This window comes from Nicotiana tabacum, chromosome 5 (assembly GCF_000715075.1).
Source record: "Nicotiana tabacum cultivar K326 chromosome 5, ASM71507v2, whole genome shotgun sequence".
Classification (NCBI taxonomy): Eukaryota; Viridiplantae; Streptophyta; class Magnoliopsida; order Solanales; family Solanaceae; genus Nicotiana; species Nicotiana tabacum.
The window spans coordinates 39,145,487-39,166,093 of NC_134084.1; positions in this window are offsets into that span (position 1 = coordinate 39,145,487).

The following is a 20,607-nucleotide window of genomic DNA, read 5'->3' on the forward strand; positions in this document are numbered from 1 at the left end:
AGGCCAACTACAATAAAAGATACTCCGATCCACTTGTTTAAACCACTTGACTAATGGAAGGAAAAAGAAAAAGAAGTTTGATGTGAAATTTGAGACTTTGTTTTCTTTGTTCTTGAATCCAAATTAAAAGTAGAATTTTTGTTTTTTTTTCTGTTTAGTGTGTCGTGGTCTATTATTAGCTTTGTCTTTTAATTTCTATTTGATGTGCTTTTTTCTAAAGAGGAAATACATTTCTATTTGATGTGCTTTTTTTCTAAAGAGGAAATACAATAACATTTAATAACAGTAATTACACATTACTCCCAAATAAGTTTGGATCAGCTATACGAATATTCACTTTTTTCTTTAAGTTCAACTCATATCAAACTGAAAAAAAAGTAAAGGCAAAAAATATAGTTTTATACTCTCTCTCTTTATATGTATATATATATATATATATATATATATATATATATATATATATATATATATATATATTGTGTCATAAATTTAGCTATGTCTGCATTAATTCCAAAGCTTTGTAGGTCTTTTGGGACCACTAATTAAAGTTTCACACATGCATGTGAACAAGTGCGTCTATATAGGTCGATGCATGACATGACTAAACTATCTCAAGCGACCTTCTCTTATTTTTTTCTCAATGTGTGCTACTTGCACCTTTTAGAAAATATAGTATTTTTTAATCTTATCTAATCTTATATGACCGCATATCTATCATTACATTCATATTTCTATAACACTCATCTTGTGGAAATGTTGGACTTTAGCAGCCCAACATTCACTACCATATACTATTGCTTGTCTTAATTTTTTTTTTTACTTATTTTTATTTTGTTAGGTATTCTTCTGTCACATAATTTATGAAGCGAAAATTATTTAACCAAAAAATAGAATTTCATTCAAAGTTAGAATTTAGAAGAATGCGGGTTACTGATAATCAAAAGAATATGTAGAAGAAAGTAATTTAGAGTAACCAGAGTGTAATCAGGAGAAAAACAAGTAAATCAAAGTATATTCTGATTGTGTCTTGTCTTTACAAGTGGCCAGATACCTCCCTTTTATAGGTATCTTGAAGATATGCGTTTCCTCCAAATCATAATGAGGCTATTATGAATAATTAAAGACATTGAATGCTACGTTACACAATCATTGTAATCAATAAAATTCTCTAACGTATCCAGTATTTAATGCCCGTTGAATTCCGTATCTGCTCTCTTTATTATGGTCAGGTCCATTTCTTTTGATAAATGATTTAAATAGGTACGGGCGCTGAATCCTTCAAATGTCCTCCCTTGCCTCTTCCTTTGCCTTTGCTCGTTTCTACTGCTGCCCGTGCCTCTTGACTAATTATAATTCTTTGACTATTTGACCAATCCACGTGTCTCAACATGTAACTTTCATATATAAATGCAATTTTTCCCAATAAAGATAGTCCCCCCACTTTTCATTTATTCATCAATTGAATATTTGGGAAGTGGATTTCATTAAAATGAGAATTTTTGTCACCATTAATGTTATGACAAAATTGACGCTTCAATTGTCACTTCCATTTAATATTTCGTACACGTATCAATTTTTCATTGGCTCTGCAGTTTTTGCAGCCTTTTTCAAGGTTTTTACGGTTCCACTATTAATGAAGTGCCAGTTATCATAATTATGGTCTTTCCACCTTCGCACTTTTACCTTTGGCGGTTGTTTATCGGTATAAATGTAATTTTTTTCCCTTGTCTTTTATCACATAAAGCTTATTGAACACTTATTTCTCCAAATCTCTGTTTACTTCTTCCTTAAATCATTCCTCTTTGATATGTCTTCTCCAAGCCCTAACCCTGAGAGAGTTTCCATTACTGACTCCTTCCCAAATGCCCCTGTTAGGCACAGAATGATAGACTTCGTAGTTTAAAATCTACTCGAGGTGGTTCGTCTATGCCTTCTTCTGGTTCTGGTCCTTCCTCTAGAACCAGAGGTTCCCTTTCACACCAATCTTCTTCTAGGGGTAAAGATCATTCTGAACCTATATGCAGACCTTTAGTAGATGAGATAGTCCCTTCAGAATTGTCTTTTTACCATGACAGGGAATCTCTTAGAAACTAGGTTTCCGCATTAGATCGTGTCGATGCTTACCCTACTCAAATTACAGAGGTTTTGACTCCTGTGGTTCGTAAGGACTGTCATTGGAGTAATGATTTTCCCATTATTATCCCTATCCGAATCAGAGAATTACTTCCTATTTAACTGGGTTCTCTTTTGTTTACACTTACCCTTTTACTTTAGGGTTTAGACCAGCAATCGACCCAGTCATTCTTGAATTTTGTCGTTTCTTCAATGTCTTCTTGGGTCAAATTGGCCCAATCATATGGAGGGTTGTTGCCTGTTTAAGGCATTTAGCCACTAAAGTTGAAGCTCCTTTTACTTTTCCTCACTTGATTCATCTTTACTCACCTAGGCTTTTTCATAATGGTGTTTTTACACTAGTAACCAGGAGTAAGAGGGTTTTGGTGAGCCCTGAAGATGACAAGGATCGTGGCTGGTATGCCCAATTTGTTGTTGCCCCCATTGTTGGTTTAGTGGGTGAAGATAATGTTTCCTTCCTTGAGAAGTGGAATTTTGCACGTAGGTCTTTTATCCCTCTCGTACCTTCTTCTTTCAAGTTTATCAGCTTTTCTAATTTTACCTCCCCCCTTTTTTAGCAACCATGGGAGTTGTGGGGGATGTTCCCAATTTCCGTGGTTGGGTAGATAGATTGCTGAAGATCACGCCAATGGACGGTAGATCTTGGAAAACACTTTCTAACTGCTTTAGTTGGAAGGTAAAGACTCATGGTAAGAGTTCACATTTTGTTCTTTTCGTGCCTATATTCTCCTTTATTGTTTTAACTTTTATCCTTCTTTTTGTCAGGATTTGCTATTCGAGGGGTTACTACTGAAGCAGTTGCAACCTCTCGTGTCTCTTTAGGGACTCGTACTCCTTCAGGAACTCGTATCTCTTTAGAGAGAGCCCGAGAAATAGTCTTGGGTTCCTCTTCTGCGAAAAGGAAGGCTGCTAAAGAGGAAAATTCTAAAGAAGAGGAAAATGAGAGTTCCCTGGTAACGATGCCACGAGTTAGGAGACACATCGTTTCCGATGACGAAACTGAAGTTTCGGTTTCTCTTACCGAACCTGTTGAAACCCCAATAATAATTCCTGATGATGACGTCACTCCCCACGATACTCGTGATTCTATCGACCAACTTTTCATCAGTGGATTTGGTCGTGAAGATGTCGGGCCTGTTTTAGACGAAGTACCTTTATCGTCTTTTTCAATACCCGTGCCTGTGATTCCTTCTTTACTGGCCCCAGCTATTTCGGTTCCTTCTTCTACTGCTCTTACCTCTTTTTCGGCTCCTCCTTTGACTATTCCCCCTCCTATAGTTTATCATACTGAAACGGGCTCTTCATGTAGAAGTGCCGCTATGAGGCGGGTAACTATTGAAATTCCTGGTGAGAACAGCTTTTTGAGAAAGTCAGGTCAGGCGGATGTATGGCTAGGGCCTCTTATTGGCCCAATTGAAAAAGCAAAGCTGGAGAGCCACAATTCCCTGACTTTAATGAATGATATCGGGCATGCCACTCTGAAGGTATTTTCCTTTTCTCCCTTTTTACTTTGCAAAATTTTTCATCTTTGGGATTCTTATTTCTTATCTTTTTTTAGGCCAATCTTATCGTCACAGAATTGATGAAAAGAATTGCCCCTTTGGAGAAGATAACACACGACTCTCAATTGGAAGCAACCAATTGGAAGGGGCAATTTGAGAGTGCCCAGCTTGATATAGAGAGCTTACAAGAGAGCAAGAATACCTTAGAGCAGCGAGTACGGGCTTTAACTTCAAAATTGGCAGTTACAAAAGCTTCTTCACACCAAGCAGAGAAAGACAAAGAGCGTCTCGAGTCCTCCTTCTCAGAGCAACTATCTAAAACTAGTGAAGAGATTAGAGAATTAAAGGCTCTTTTAAACCAAAAGGAAGTTTACGCTGGGGAGCTTGTGCAAAATTTGACCCAAGCACAAGAAGACCTCAGAATCTCTGCTGATAAGGTGTGTGCTTTAGAATGCTCCCACGCCTCTCTTCAAGCTTCCCACAGCTCCGCCTTGGCTGAAAATGAAGAGCTAAAAAATGAGATCGCTTCTTGGGAAAAGGATTATGAGATCCTTGAAGAAAAATCTATTATTGAGGCAAGTTGGGCTTTTTTGAATTCCCTTCGTGATACCCTGCTTGAAGCTGGCCAAGAAAACTTCAACCTGGAGTTGGAGTTAGCTAAAATCAATGAAACCATTGAAAAGGCTCAACAAACTCAAGACTTCCCTTCTCCCGTGGATGAAGATCCCGTGGCTGAAGCTCTCATGAATGTTGAAGATGATACATGTATCATGACCATTTCAAACCCGATCGAGCCTGTTGCTGCAAGCCAAGTTGAAATCGCGCCATGCTGATGCACCTGCCCAAATTGAGCCTGCTGTTATTGACGTTCCTGTCTCATTTCACAAACTTCTCAGTGACCAGTTTTAATCATTCAAATGATTTTGTTTTTGTTTTGATTTTGGAAGATTGTAATCAAACCCTTAACTTCATTTGAGGGTTGATTTTAGAAACGTCAGTCCCCAAGTATTTTAATGGGGCAATCTAAACAATTTCGTGGTTTTATGACTATGTTCGAACTTAGCCTTAGATTGTTTTACATATTAAAAAGTTTTTATCTTAAACTTCTGCTTGCTTTATTCTCGCCTTTATATTTAAGGACTTACAGAATAATTTGCATTTTCGTTTTCCGAAAAATGCTTCTGTTAACCTCATGATTAATTTAAACATGAGTTTTATAAAAGAGGGCCCTTTTATATTCTAATACTTAATGAAGAAGATGTCTCAACTTCATAATGGTATTATCATACGACAAAAGAAATAGGAATACACATGTTTCTCTGAAATAACTTTGACAAGATTTTATTTTTGAACATTATCTAGTTCCAAATAAAACTTTACATGTATAACTTTCTCGTAACTGTTTTTCTTGTAACAGATTCAAAAGAAGAAGAATAGACACGGGGTTTTTCCTTATAACCCGTTTTAGTACATAGCCTTTGCCCTAACTATAGTGGGGTTTTTCTTTGGCCTTAGCTCGTGGCTTTATGACTTTTACTCTGTACTTGACTCTTTCAGGCTTGATTTTTCCTTAATCTGCTTTTCCTTCTTTATACATATGTATGTGTATATTATGTAGTCCCCTAAGTGTTTGAGTGTTGAAGTATGAAGCCTCGAGCACTTGATAGTTTCTCTCGTTTGGTCCTTTTCCTAAAAAGGAAAAACATACGGGACTCGGAGGGACGATTATAGATGAAGACTACATAACCTGTTTGCATTTCTATCAGAATAATTGTAACCTTAGGCCAGGAATTTTAGGTTACTCCATATGCCTTACAGGTCGTGACTCATCATTTAGTACGGGTTAGCGTTTTGCCTATCATCTAAAATCGTTAGTAAAATTTTAACAATTCAAAAATGAAATTTAAAATGGTTATACCTGACCGTGGGTTTTCCTTAGAAATAGTATCTCTTTAAATGATCAACATTCCAATACAAAGGTAGTATCTTGCCATCCATTGTCTCCAGTTCATATGCTCCTTTTCCTGCAATATCACGCACTCTGTAGGGTCATTCCCATGTTGGACTTAATTTCCCTGTGTTAGCTACCTTTGTAGACTGAAAAACCTTTTTAAGCACAAAGTCCCCAATTTTGAAGAACCTGAGGCGTGCTTTTCTATTGTAGTATCATTTTATGACTTGCTTTTGTGCTGTTATTCTTATTAAAGCAGATTCTCTCTGCCCCTCGAGTAAATTTAGGTTGACCCGCATCTCCTCGTCATTATATTCTTGTGTCGCCTGTGTGAACCGTGTACTTGGTTCCCCTATCTCAATTGGAATTAAAGCCTCAGTTCCATAAACCAATGAGAACAGTGTTTCACCTGTACTTGTTTCTGCAGTTGTGCGATATGCCCATAAAACTCCAGGTAACACTTCAGGGTAGTTTCCTTTTGATTCCTCTAGTCGTTTCTTTAAATTGCTGATAATGACTTTGTTCATTGATTTTGCCTGTCCATTACCCACCGGATGATAGGGTGTTGACGTAATCCTTTTAATTTGCCAGCTTTGAAAAAATTCCGTGATCTGAGCTCCAATAAACTGAGGACCATTATCACATACGGTCTCCTTTGGTATGTCGAATCGACATATGATATTCCTCCAAATAAAGTCTCTGACTTCCTTTTCTCGCACCTGTTTGAGTGCACCTACCTCTACCCATTTAGTAAAATAATCAGTGAGAACAAGCAATAATTTTACCTGTCCTTTTGCTTGCGGTAATGGACCTACGATATCCATTCCCTATTTCATAAATGGCCATGGTGCAATGACTGGATGTAATAATTCGGCAGGTCTATGTATATTGTTACTGTACCTATGGCATTTATCACATTTGGCCGCGAAACTTTCTGCCTCCTCTTCCATTTTAGGCTAGTAATAACCTGCCCTAATTAAGGTTCTTACTAGTGATCTTCCACCTGCGTGATTCCCACAATGACCTTCGTGTATTTCTATCATTACATACTTTGTTTGCGAAGGTCCAAGGCATCTTGCTAAGGGTCTACAGAACATTTTACGATATAGATTGCCTTGTTTTAAGCAGTACCGAGCGGCCTGTCTTCGAAGCGCATAAGCCTTTTTCTTATCATCAAGGACGGTTCCATACTATAAAAAAGCAACAATTTCGTTCCTCTAATCTCAGGTTAAGTTATTAAAATTTACCTCATTCGCATCAGGATCAAGAACTGAATGAAATAAATGTATCACTGAGGCATTTGCATCGTTTTCCATGTCGGCCACAAATGCGAGATTTGCCAGGGCGTCTGCTTCAAGATTTTCGTCCCTGGGTATTTGTCTAATTTTCCAATCTTGAAATTGTTTTATCAATTCCCTTACCTTTTCCAAGTACTATTGCATCCTTGCTTCCCTGGCTGTATAAGTCCCCAGCATTTGATTAACTACGAGTTGTGAATCACTCTTGATTATAATCTGATTTATGCTAAGTTCCCATGCCAGTTCTAAACCTGCAATCATAGCCTCATATTCTGCCTCATTGTTAGTTATGGAATGATATTTAATAGCTTGCCGAATGGTTTCACCCGTAGGTAGTACCAATACTACCCCCAAACCTGCTCCTCTCACGTTAGATGAGCCATCAGTGAATAAAGTCCAAGTTCCTAGGTTAGCTCCATTGAACACCTGTAATTCTTTTTCTGCTTCTAACTGTATTCCCTGACTAAAATCAGCCACGAAATCAGCCAATACTTGTGATTTTATAGCAGTTCTAGGTTGGTATGCAATTTCGTATTCACTTAACTCTATTTCCCACTTAGGTAACCTACCTGATAACTCATGCTTATGTAATATGTTACGTAAAGGGTAGGTAGTTACCACAACGATAGGATGACACTGAAAGTAAGGTCTTAACTTTCTAGATGCCATGATTAACGCAAATGCAAGTTTTTCTAAATGAGGATACCTCGTCTCTGCATCTAACAAAAATTTACTTACGTAATAGATAGGTGATTGTTTACCTTGCTCTTCTCGGACCAAAACAGCACTTACCGCCACCTACGAAACAACAAGGTAGAGGAGTAGCTTTTCCCCAGCCTTTGGTTTTGCCAACAAAGATGGATTTGATAAGTACGTTTTCAAATTCCTAAGTGCTTGTTGACATTCCCCATTCCATTCAAAATGATCCTGCTTCTTAAGGGCTGAGAAGAATTTAAAACACTTCTCTGATGATTTAGAGATGAATCTTCCCAAGGCCGCAATTCTCCCTGTTAATCTTTGAACTTCTTTCTTGTTTGAAAGTATGTCAGGGATTTCCTCAATGTCTTTAATCTGTGCAGGATTTACTTCAATTCCACGGTTAGAAACAAGAAAACCAAAAACTTGCCTGATGCAATGCAAAATGCACATTTTTCGGGATTTAACTTCATATTAAATTTGCGCAAAATTGAAAATGTGTCAGATAAGTGTGATATGTGATTTTTTGAGTACTGAGTTTTAATAAGCATATCATCTATATATACCTCCATTATCTTTCCTAAATATTCCTGAAACATTTTGGTAACTAACCTCTGATACGTTGCACCTGCATTCTTTAGACCAAAGGACATTACTTTATAACAATAAGTCCCCCTGTTTGTTATAAATGAAGTTTTTTCTTCATCTGCCGGATCCATTTTAATCTGATTATAACTTGAATATGCATCTAAAAAACTTAACAATTCGTGACCTGCAGTTGCATCAATCAATTGATCTATGTGTGGTAGTGGAAAAGAATCTTTAGGGCAGGCTTTGTTAAGATCTGTATAATCTACACAAACCCGCCACTTACCGTTTTTCTTTGGAACCACAATAGTATTGGCTAACCATTTAGGATATTTTACCTCTCGAATGGAACCAATTTTTAGCAATTTTTGGACTTCTTCTTGAATCACCTGATTCTTGAAAGTTCCCTGCTTTCTTTTCTTTTGCTTCACAGGAGGATATCTTTTAGTTTATGAGTCATCACCTCCGGTGGTACTCCTGTCATGTCGGAGTGGGACCAAGCAAAGCAGTCCATGTTAGTTTTTAAAAATTCAATTAACTTACCTTTCATTACTTGGTCAAGATTAGCTCCGACATAGACTTTTTTATCAGGCCATTGAGCGAATAACACGACAGGTTCTAATTCCTCTATCGTTGTTTTGATATCTTCATTCTCTTCTGGTTCTTGAAAGGTATCATGCCTTGAGTCTACATCTATTCGCTCTTGTTCAGTTGAGGTTTGTGTTGTGATGTCCTCAACTGCCTTTTGTGATTGCTATTTGCCTCCACTTCTCGTGCTTGTATCTGCAACGGAGTTAATAGCCCTGGACGTATGTTGATCTCCGCTAATTTGACAAATTCCACATGGCGATGGAAATTTGATAACTTGATGCAAGGTTGAAGGAACAACATTCATTTCATGGATCCATGGTCTCCCCAGAATCATGTTATAAGCCATCTCCATGTCTACTACCTGGAACTTTGTATCTTTGACGACCCCTTCAGCAAAAGTGGTGAGTGTTACCTCTCCTTTTGTGATGACACTGGAATTATCAAATCCAGATAGAGTATGCGCCTTTGGTATTACTCCATCTTCAGTTTGCATCTCACGTAGCACTCTTAGCAAAATAATGTTCACGGAACTACCTGGATCAATCAAAATTCGTTTCACATTAGTATCATGCACAATTAAAGATATTACCAGTGCATCGTTATGAGGGATTAATACGCCATCTGTATCTGCATCATTGAATGTAATATTGCCTTCTTCTAGAACATGCCGCACCCATTTCCCTTAGGTAATAGTTACTTTGGAAGTTTTGTTAGATGCAGTATATGACACACCATTGATGTCTTCACCCCCACTTATAACGTTAACAGTTCTTTTGGAAGAAGGTCTTTTTGGAGGCTCCTGCATGTTCTTCATATAAGCTTGCTTGCCTTTCTCGCTGAACAACTCAGTAAGATATCCTTGTTTTAATAAATGATCAACTTCACTTTGTAAAAATCTGCAATCTGATATTTTATGCCCGTGATCATTATGGAACTCGCACCAATGGTCAGGGTTGCGCCTGTTTGGATTCGATCTCATTTCCTTTGGCCATCGAACCTTATCTCCCATGCTTTTCAAAATAGCTACGAGCTCGAAGGTGTTGACGTTGAAGTTGTAACCTCCGAATCCCACTTTTAAATTTCTATCATCATCATATGACTCATAGTTGTTTTGCTCGTTCCTAAATCTTGATGAAGAACCTGATTCTCTGTTTCTTGATCTGTGATCGTGCCTTTGATTATCCTGTTTTGACCGTGAGTCTTTTTCCGCAGGTCCCATATAGGGCTCGTACCTATTTTTACCGGGTCTTTTTTTGTTCTCTGCACGTCTTGAACGTATACTTTCTTCTTTTTGAGATCGGGGAACGGTATCTTCCTCAATCCTCAACTTCGTGCTATACCTGTTATAAACATCATTCCACGTTGTAGCTGGGAATTCTCGAAGGCTTTCCTTGAATCTCCTCGTAGCTTCCGAGCTTTTTTCATTCAAATTGCTTGTGAAATCTATAGCTACCCAATTATCAGGTACAAGCGGCAATGTCATTCTTTCGCGTTGAAATCTTTCCACGAATTCTCTAAGCAATTCTGAATCTCCTTGCTTAATTTTGAAAATATCCTCCGTTCTTTTTTCCACTTTTTGGGCTCCCAAGTGTCCTTTGATGAAAGAATCTGCAAGCTCAGCAAAAGAGTTTATAGAATTTTCAGGTAAAAGGGAATACCATGTTAGTGCTCCTTTGGTGAGTGTTTCACCAAATTTCTTGACTAATACCGATTCGATCTCCTGCTTAGTCAAATCATTGCCTTTTACGCCTGTTGTGAATATAGCCACGTGGTCTCGTGGGTCTGTTGTTTTATCATACTTTGGAATATCAAGCATTTTGAACTTTTTTGGAATTGGGAGTGGGGCAGCACTTGGCTTCCAAGGTTGTTGCGAATATCTGTCCATGTCTACCCCTTTGATTATGGGTGGCACCCCGGGTATATACTCTATGCATTCACTTTGCTCCTTGAGCTGTCTCTGCAAGGTTAGTACTAAATTTTGTAAATCAGAATTAATTACATTACCTGGTTCTCTCTCCTGCGGTTTACTGGGAGGTCCACCCGCTGCCTGAGTTAACAAGCCCGGAACGAGGGTATTCTATAGTGTTATTATTTGGAGAAGGTGTGGGTGTTGCAACAAGTAACTGGTTAACAAGCGCCTCAACAACTTTGTTGACCTGAGCAGTAATTAATTTCTGCAAAGCTTCAGCAACAGCTTCAGCATTTTCAAATTGAGCATACTCGTTTATTTGAGATCCATCAGGAGTACCCTCACGAGATTGCCGCGGAGAGTCCTGCGGAGTTGGAACTTGAATGTTAATATTTTGTGGGCTTCCCTAACATTGTTGGTTCTCTTGGTTTCCTGGGGTGTTGTCATTGTTATTCGACATAATTGATGTAACAAGGAAGGTCAAGTGAACAGAAAATAGATTATCAGATTCCCGGTAACGGAACTAATTTGTTTAACCAAAAAAATAGAATTTCAGTCAAAGTTAGAATTTAGAAGAACGCGGGTTACTGATAATCAAAAGAATATGTAGAAGAAAGTAATTTAGAGTAACCAGAGTGTAATCAGGAGAAAAACAAGTGTATCAAAGTATATTCCGATTGTGTCTTGTCTTTAGAAGTGACCAGATACCTCCCTTTTATAGGTATCTTGAAGATATGCGTTTCCTCCAAATCGTAATGAAGCTATTATGAATAATTAAAGACATTGAATGCCACGTTACACAATCATTGTAATAAATAAAATTCTCTAACGTATCCAGTATTTAATGGCCGTTGAATTCCGTATCTGCTCTCTTTATTATGGTCAGATCCATTCCTTTTGATAAATGATTTAAATAGGTACGAGCGCTGAATCCTTCAAATGTCCTCCCGTGCCTCTTCCTTTGCCTTTGCTCGTTTCTACTGCTGCCAGTGCCTCTTGACTAATTATAATTCTTTGACTATTTGACCAGTCCACGTGTCTCAACATGTCACTTGCATATATAAATGCAATTTTTCCCAATACAAAAATATACTTACTTAATTTGTAGTAAGATATTTAACTTATCGAGGAAAAAATATTATAGACTCTAAGTAGTAGAAGAAAGTGTTTCTTATACATGAAGCATACAGTGAACGTAGTCCACTCTTTGGATCTAGAAGAGTAATTTAATTTCTCAGTACAAAATTTATATTTATGTTGAATTTTGACCCATGTACTTGAATTTCTCGTAGTCCTTTATTTGCATTGTCTACTTTCCGCAAAGGCTTACTAGGGACTGTTTCGATAAATTAGTCCGGCATTTTAATAACTCTCTTTTACTTTAATGCATAATAATAATCAGCGAAGAAGAAGAACCGAGGGAGTAAATTTCACGAGTAGTTCCAAAACTAAAATTACATTGTCTCACAGTAGTATCGAAAACTTAATTTTGTAACTTTAATATACCTATACTGTATCTATATACATTAGAAAGTATTACTCACTGGAAAGGTAAACTTCCGGCCATCTTTATATGAAATAAGTTTAAAATCTCATTAATTTTGTATTACCCATTTTTAAGAACACAACCCAATTATTTATCCATTTGAGAGAGAACCAACCCACTTTTTTAATACTGGTCACTAAGTAAAATAAATAAGAGTTGACCCACTTGACACCTAATAGGCAACCTCACCAAGCGAACCATGTTGTATGAATCTCTGATTTTACTAAACATATTCACACGATAGACCTAAAAAATCTCAATTAGACTAGGAATTTTATAGCTTCTAGGGAATTTCTATGCACAAGCTAGGGTTGCCTCATATATATTCAATAACATACTCTTAACATTACAGCATGAAATGCTAATATAATGATAAAATATGTACATAAAGATGAAGGAACTTTGTGTTTATAGTGCACCCAAGCTTTCTTTTACAATGTAAAAGGTCAGAAAAGGCCCTTCGAATTTGTTGAATGTTCAGCAGTGGTTGGTGTTCTTCATCCTTCTTCCTTTCGTCTGGAAGTCACTGGATTAATGATCTTCTCAAATATATTATTTCAAAAATATGTATTGGTTGAAAATTTGAAATAATTTATTAGTGGGACGAAAGGAATACCTATTAGTTGCAGTTTTCATCTCATGCAGTTGTTAAAGGTTGTCGACTAATAGGTAGGACAGGCAAACTACTGATAATTACTTGAATAGCGTGATTCATAATTTTAATTACTTTTGTTCGGTCATAAATGGTCCATATATTCACATTGACTGTGAACAGCCGTTGACTTTTTTAATCTTTAACATTAAACTATTATGCAGAAAAAAAAAGAGAAATTTAAACAAAACACAACTTTTTAAAGTAATTTACAAAAATTACAACTACTTTCACAAAATTTTACAAATAATAGACTATATGCAATTTTCATATCTATTCTTTCTCACCTAAATATATCTATCCATATCCCTAAAAGATTGCGTTTTGTTTAAATTTCTCAACCAAAAAAAAATAAAAATAAAAATAAAGTACAACAAGAACACAACCCAAAAATTCTCCACCTAGCTACTAATATTCAAGCTCTATAGTCATACCTGCATGTAGGCATGCAAAATTCATTGGATCTAAATTTATAAAATAATTTGGACCATATTTTAAATATATTATTTTAAATAAATATTATGGGCTAATATAATTGGATTAATTATATAAGTTCAATATGTATGAGTTAAATAAATGAGTCTGAATACACTAGGCTAACCCATTTAATTAGGCTACAAGTGATGAACCCATTTTATTAAGCCCAAAATGTCACTTTCTTAGAGGCCCACTTTGGTGTCACGTGTCAAATAACGTGGCACGCAAAGTCGAATGAAAGAGCCAATAAGATCATGACACATGTCAAAATGACAAGGCATGCCAAGTAAAATTAAAAGGCCAATGAAACTGTGCCACATGTGCAAATGACATGCTCTATCCAATTAAATGTGGTCTTGTCACTTCACAACTATAAATAGAGATCTTCACAACACAGAAAAGACACCAGAAATCATAACAAGAAGCAAGAGAGAGCTTGTGGATCAAACGCCACAAAATTTACTAAAAGCTTCAAGGTACCAAGTTTAAGTTCAAGAATCAAGTGCAAGCTCAAGAACAAAGAACAAATCAAGGTTCAAGGAGTATGATTTCAAATCAAAGTCCGTGCTAGTTAAATTCAAGATCATCCTTCGTGGCAATAAATATAGATCCAAGATCAAGCTCAAAGGTGCTTCAATTTATCTTAGAAAAGAAGAATCAGAGGATTCAAATATATTGTTCAATCATATTGTTTGAAATAAAAAATACTGTGATTGTCACAATATTTTTTAGTCTCGGTTATTTTCTTGACATAAATTTATTGTCAACAGTCTGGCGCACTCAGTGGAACCATCTCTATCTTTCATCTCAACGTTTTAATGATTAAAGTTCAAGAATATCGAAATAGTTTCACAGAAAATCAACTCCATATCAACTTCCACTAAGGCCGCTAATTTCAAGTTTTATATTGATGTAGAAAGCATCATCGATGTTACCTTTAAAAGGTTTGGGATAGTTACAGGGAGCAAAGAAAACTTTTTTGGATAGATAACACTCCAAGTGTCGCCTTCATCAACCCTTATTTTCGGATCTTCATCCTCAAAAGGAGCAAGATCCTCTACAAGCACGACCCAAAAAGGAATGGTGTTTCCAAAAGGATCGAAAAGGTTCTTTCCCAACATAGTTTATCTATGTCCAAGAAACCTTTTATGTAAGCCGATGATGATGACTTGAGCACTGGATCTACTTTAGTCTCCATTAATGCAACATCTAAGCTCTATCCCAATAATGATCCATATCATTCTTCATCCCCTACGTTGATCATGCAAATAATGGTTATTGATTCTACCGCAGAAGAACAACTTGCAAATTTAACGAAAGAAGTTGAAGGCTTGTCAAAGTGCGTGCAAGACTAAGATGCTAAACTTTCCAAGTTAACAAATAAATTGGATAGCATAGTAAAACGAGAATCCACATAAACACAATTAAATCTTCAAAGGTCACAAGAGAAAGGAGACTCCTCCGAAAATAAGGGCAACGACAACCAAGGAGATCCAAGTCATCGTTAAAGGTCTGATTGTAATTAAAAAATTGTTGGACTTCATTATGGATGCTATCAAAGATAAGCCTGAGTCGTCATCCAAGTTATCTCACACATATGCAAAGCCTTATACGCAAAGAATTGGTAACTTGAAGATGCATTTTGGTTATCAACCTCCTAAGTTGCAATGATTCGACGACAATAAAAATCTAAAACAACATGTAGTGCACTTTTTTTGAAACTTGCAACAATGCTGGAATGTACGACGATTATATTGTCAAATAGTTTGTTCTTATCTTGCAAAGTTAATGCATTCGATTGGTACACAGATCTCGAATTTGGTTCCATTGATAGCTTAGAGCAGTTGGAACAAGAGCCTCTCAATCATTTCTGTAGCACAAGACACATCACAAACATGAACGAAATTAGAAATGCTCATCAAAGAAAGGATAAATTCTTTTATTGACTTCATCAACCGCTGGAGGAGCTTAAGACTCAACTGCAAAGATCACCTTAGTGAAACTTCTGGCATCAAAATGTGCATTCAAGGTATGCATTGGGGGTCGTCTCTACATCTTACAAGGCATAAAGCCCAAAATTATTTGAGGAACTAGTAACTGGTGCTCAAGATATGGAACTAAATATGGACACAAGTGGAGACCAAGGGCTACCTATCTTTGAGCCTAGAAGAAGAAGGATGAGGAGGAGAAGGAGGGAAAATTTCCATCCATAAATAAAACTGAAGCATCTATGCATATCACTATGCTCCTAAATGCACGAGCCTAAACTACAAGTTATAATGCTCCTCAATACACGAGCCTAAATTGCAAGTTATAATGCTTTTTAGTACATGAGCCTATATTATATGACATGAATCTCCATAAATTTGGACTAAACATTTAAGATGTAAAGCTCTTCAAAATCGAGCAAAGTCTTCAAGTTGTAAAGCCCTTCAAATTCGAGCAAAGTGTTCAAGTCGCAAAGCTCTTCAAATTCGATCAAAGACTTAAGTCGAAAGCTCTTAAAATTCAAGCAAAGACTCAAGTCAAAAGTTCTTCAAAGTCGAGCAAGTCACAAAGCTTTTCAAATTCGAGCCAAACTTCAAGTAGCAAAGCTCTTCAACTTTGAGTTAAATCGTCAAATCACGAAGCTCTTCAAATTCGAGCCGAACTTCAAGTTGATGTTTCCAAATTTTCCAAGTCTTCGAGTTGCAAAGCATTTTAAATTGTAAGCTAAATATTCAAATTACAACTCTCCTGGACACACGAGCCTAAACTGCATGTCATGAAGCTCCTCAAATTTGATCAAAATCATTAACTTGCAAAGCTCCTCAAAATACGAGATTAAACTACAAGCAGCTACGCTCCTTAATGTATGAACATAAATTGCATGTTGCTCTTGGAAGCAGAAGTCTAAACTGCATGTCATGAAGCTCTTCAAATTTGAGAAAAAATCTTCAAGTTGCAAAAATCATCAAATTTCAAGTTGAAACTACAAGTCGCTACGCTCCTTAATGTATGAACATAAACTGCATGTTACTCCTAGACCGCAAGAGTATGAACTGTGTAAATCCAAAAAAAAAGGAAAAAAGTCTACTAGGTTGAAAACCTTGAAAGAGGCGGCCTAGAAAAAAGTTAGGACATTAAAAAACCTCACACATTCTGAACTAAGTTATGACTTGATCCTTTTCACCGAGGTACGTGGGCAACTTAGAGTTTAATTCTACGTTTAGTTGCAAGAGTTCAAAATTATATATATCATCCCTAGCATTGTACGAATTGAAGTATAACTGTCACGACTCCAATATCCCATTTTAGGATGTTGTAATGGCACTTAGTATCTAAGACTAGGTAAACCTAACATTCATTGATAGGTAAAAATAAATAACAAAACTGAGATAATAAAAATCGATGAGCTCATAATAACTTCCAAAATGGAGCATCAACAACATAATCCCCAAAATCGATAGAACTGAGTCATAAGCTCTATAGAATACTCTAAAATCTCTAATACAACATTGTTTGATAAAATGATAAACAGTAATAAGAAGGTAGCAGAAGGTGACTCCATGGCGTGCAAACGTCAAGCATGTATACCTTGAAGTCTCTGAAAATAGTTGAATGATCACTAGCATCCGGCACGGGCAGATGTACATGGATTTGCACAAAAATGTGCAGAAGCATAGTATGAGTAAATCACAACGGTACCGAGTAAGTATCAAGCCTAAACTCGGTAGAGTAGTGACGAGACCAGGTCAAAATGCCTACAGGACAAGATAAATTGAACAAAGTATAATAAAGACCAATAACGGAGAACGAGGTACTGAATGATAAGAAAGGAATATAATAATGTAGGCTAATAACAGAATTTAAGGCAAGAAAAGCAACGAGAAGTGAACATATAATGAGAACATTAATTAATCAAAGGACAAATACAAGTAAGACAGTGAAGAAAATAACAAGAACTGTTCAACCAACAAGCCTTTTTAATCATGGAATGTAAAACAAGAACCACAACTGAGGTACTACACCTCATATTCACATTTCACACATTCAATCACAATCTTTCCTTAAATCACCGCGTGAGCCTTACATTTGTTTAAAAAAAAATATATTTTCGCGAAATAGCTACTCACGTTTTAGCCCTCTAATCTTGCCGCATGGCTTCAAGTAATTCTATTACTAGCAACACACGTATAAATCCCACCTTATCTCATCACATGCATATCAACCCCTTTATTTACACCACTGCATGAGTATCAATATTACAACACAATAATCAACTCGCACCACATGTACACATATGCCACAACACTTGCCGAATCAACAATACTAATGTTACCACAATATATAGCCCATCGCTCAATCATGATGTGTACAAGAATCTCAAAAACAACAAAATGAATGAGGGATACTGAACAAGGAAAGATATCACAACAATTAACAACTCCAACCTCAATATGATAATGGCTTTTAAAACTTCAACACCAATAACTCAACAAGAAGATATTCCATGAAATAACAACTTCAAGTAAGAGTAATTCAACAATAAAGAGGGTAACAAGACAATACGGGAGATAAAAACTTCTACTAAAGTATATAAGAGCAATTACAACAATAAAGGATAAAATAATTGTTAATAGCATCAATTAGAGCATGTGAAAGTAAATTTAACGATGAAAGATGTAACATGTTATAACAAATCCAATTAAATACATGGAAGAAGTATAAAAGTCTAAACCGGTCAAAATATCACATATAACTCATGTACACACTCGTCACCTTGTTTACACGTCTTTCACATAGTACAATTAATACAAACAACCCAAATCCTAAAGGGTTTTCCTCACAAACAAAGTTAGGTAGTATACTTTCTCAACTAGGCCAAATTAACCCTCAAATATAGATTTTCCCCTAATATTTGCCTCCACATGGCTCAAATCTAACCAAAAATATCATCAAACAATGAAAGAGAAACCAATTACAATTGATAAAGATTTGATCTTTACTCAATTCTCCAAAAGTCAACAAAAGCCAACCTTGGGCCTACCCGATCAAAACCCAGGTCCAAGGATAGATTCCGACTACCAATAACCTCATGAGTCCATTAATGTATTTTGTTTACAAATTAGAGTCCAAATCGACTCTCAAAACTCAAATCTTCATTTTCCAAAACATTGACAAAAAAATCCTATTTTTCTCTTTGATTCTCATAAGTTTGATGTTAAATCTAAGATATAATCATGAAATATAGTTGGAAATTGAATAGAATCACTTACCCAATATTTGTAGATAAACATTCCCTTCCAAATCACCTCTTACCGAGTCAAGGGGTTATAAAATATGAAAATGAGACAAAATCTCGACTTTCCATCCCTCATGTTCAGTTGCAGATATCGCAATTGCGACATTGTCTTCGCAATTGTGAAGAAAATATCGCAAATATGGCTACTGACAGCCTAAGGGAACTTCACAAATGCGACATTTGGTTCACAATTTCGAACCATGTACCCATCGTAAATGTGACAATGTATGTCGCAGTTGCGATCCTACCCAAACCTGCCTATGTTCACAATTAGGAGTGAGGTATCGTAATTGTGATACCTGACCCTCACCTGATAATTTCGTAATTTCGAGGCTGGTGCTCGCAATTGCGACGTTAAAGAACCAGCACACCAACAACCTAATTTCAGTCCAAACCTTTCAGAAATACGTTTGAAACTCATCTGAGTCATCGGGGCTCCAAACAAAACATCCGCACAAGTCTAAGAACATCATATGAACTCGCTCGCGCGATCAAAATACAAAAATAACATTTAAAACTACGAATCAGACATCAAACGCATGAATTTCAAAGAAAAGTTCAAGAACCTCTAGAATTCCAACCAAGCGTCAGAATCATATTAAATCAAATTCAAATGACACCAAATTTTGCAGACAAGTTTCAAATATAATTATGGACCTATTCCAAGTCCCAAAACCAAATTTTGAACCTAATAGATGAAGGTCAATCTACGGTCAAACTTGGAAAATCTTCTAAACCTCAAATTGCCAACTTTTGACCAAACAAGTCAAATCAACCTAGGGACCTCCGTATTTGATTCCGGCCATACCCCAAGTACAAAATCACGATACTATACAAAAATAATCAGTCGAATCATTATATTCTCCCACTCTTAAAACAAGCATTCGTCCTCGAACGTACATAAAGACATACCTGAAGGGATGAAAAGGAGAGGATAATGAATCTGAATATCATGCTCGGTCTCCCAGGTCACCTACTCGGATAACCCCCTCTATCGAACCTTTACTAAAGAAATGTTCTTTGATATCAACTTCCAGACCTACCGGTCCAAGATAGCCAATGAATCCTCAACATAAGTCAAATCCTTGTCCAATTGGACTGAGCTTAAGTCCAATACATGGGACAGATCGCCATAATACTTTCGGAGCATGGAAACACAGAACACCAGGTTGATTGCTAATAGGCTAGGGGGAAATACAAGTTTGTAGGCCACCTCACCAACTCTCTCAAGGATCTCAAAAGAAAAAATACACATAGGACTCAAAATTTCCCTTCTTCCCGAACCTCACCACACCCTTCATGGGTGAAACCCTCAGCAAAGCTCTCTCCCCCACTATAAATGCTACGTCATGAGCCCTCCGATCAGTGTAACTCTTTTGCCTAGACTGGGCTGTACGAAGCTAATCCTAATTCAACTTGACTTTCTCCAAGGCATCCAAACCAAATCAGTGCTCAACAACCTAGCCTATCCCCGCTCAAACCAACTAACTAGAGAACGACACTGCCTCTCATATAAGGCTTCATAAGGAGCCATCTATATACTCGATTGGTAGCTATTGTTGCTGGCGAACTCTTTAATCGGTAGGAACTAATCCCATGAACCTCGATATCCATAACACAAGCACGTAGCATATCTTCCAAGATATGAATGGTGCGCTCGGACTGTCCATCCGTCTGGGGGTGAAATGATATACCTAACTCAACCGGTGTGCCTAAATCACGCTTCACGACTCTCCAAAAATGCAATGTGAACTATGTGCCTCGATCGGAGATAATGGATACCAACACGCCATGGAGGAAAACAATCTCACGAATATAGATATGAGCCAACTACTCCGAAGAATAGATAGTCACTACTAGAATGAAATATGCTGACTTGGTCAGCCTATCCACAATCACCCACAATGCGTCAAATTTCTTCAAAGTCCGTAGGAGCCTAACAATGAAATCCATGGTAATACGCTTCCGCTTCCACTTAGG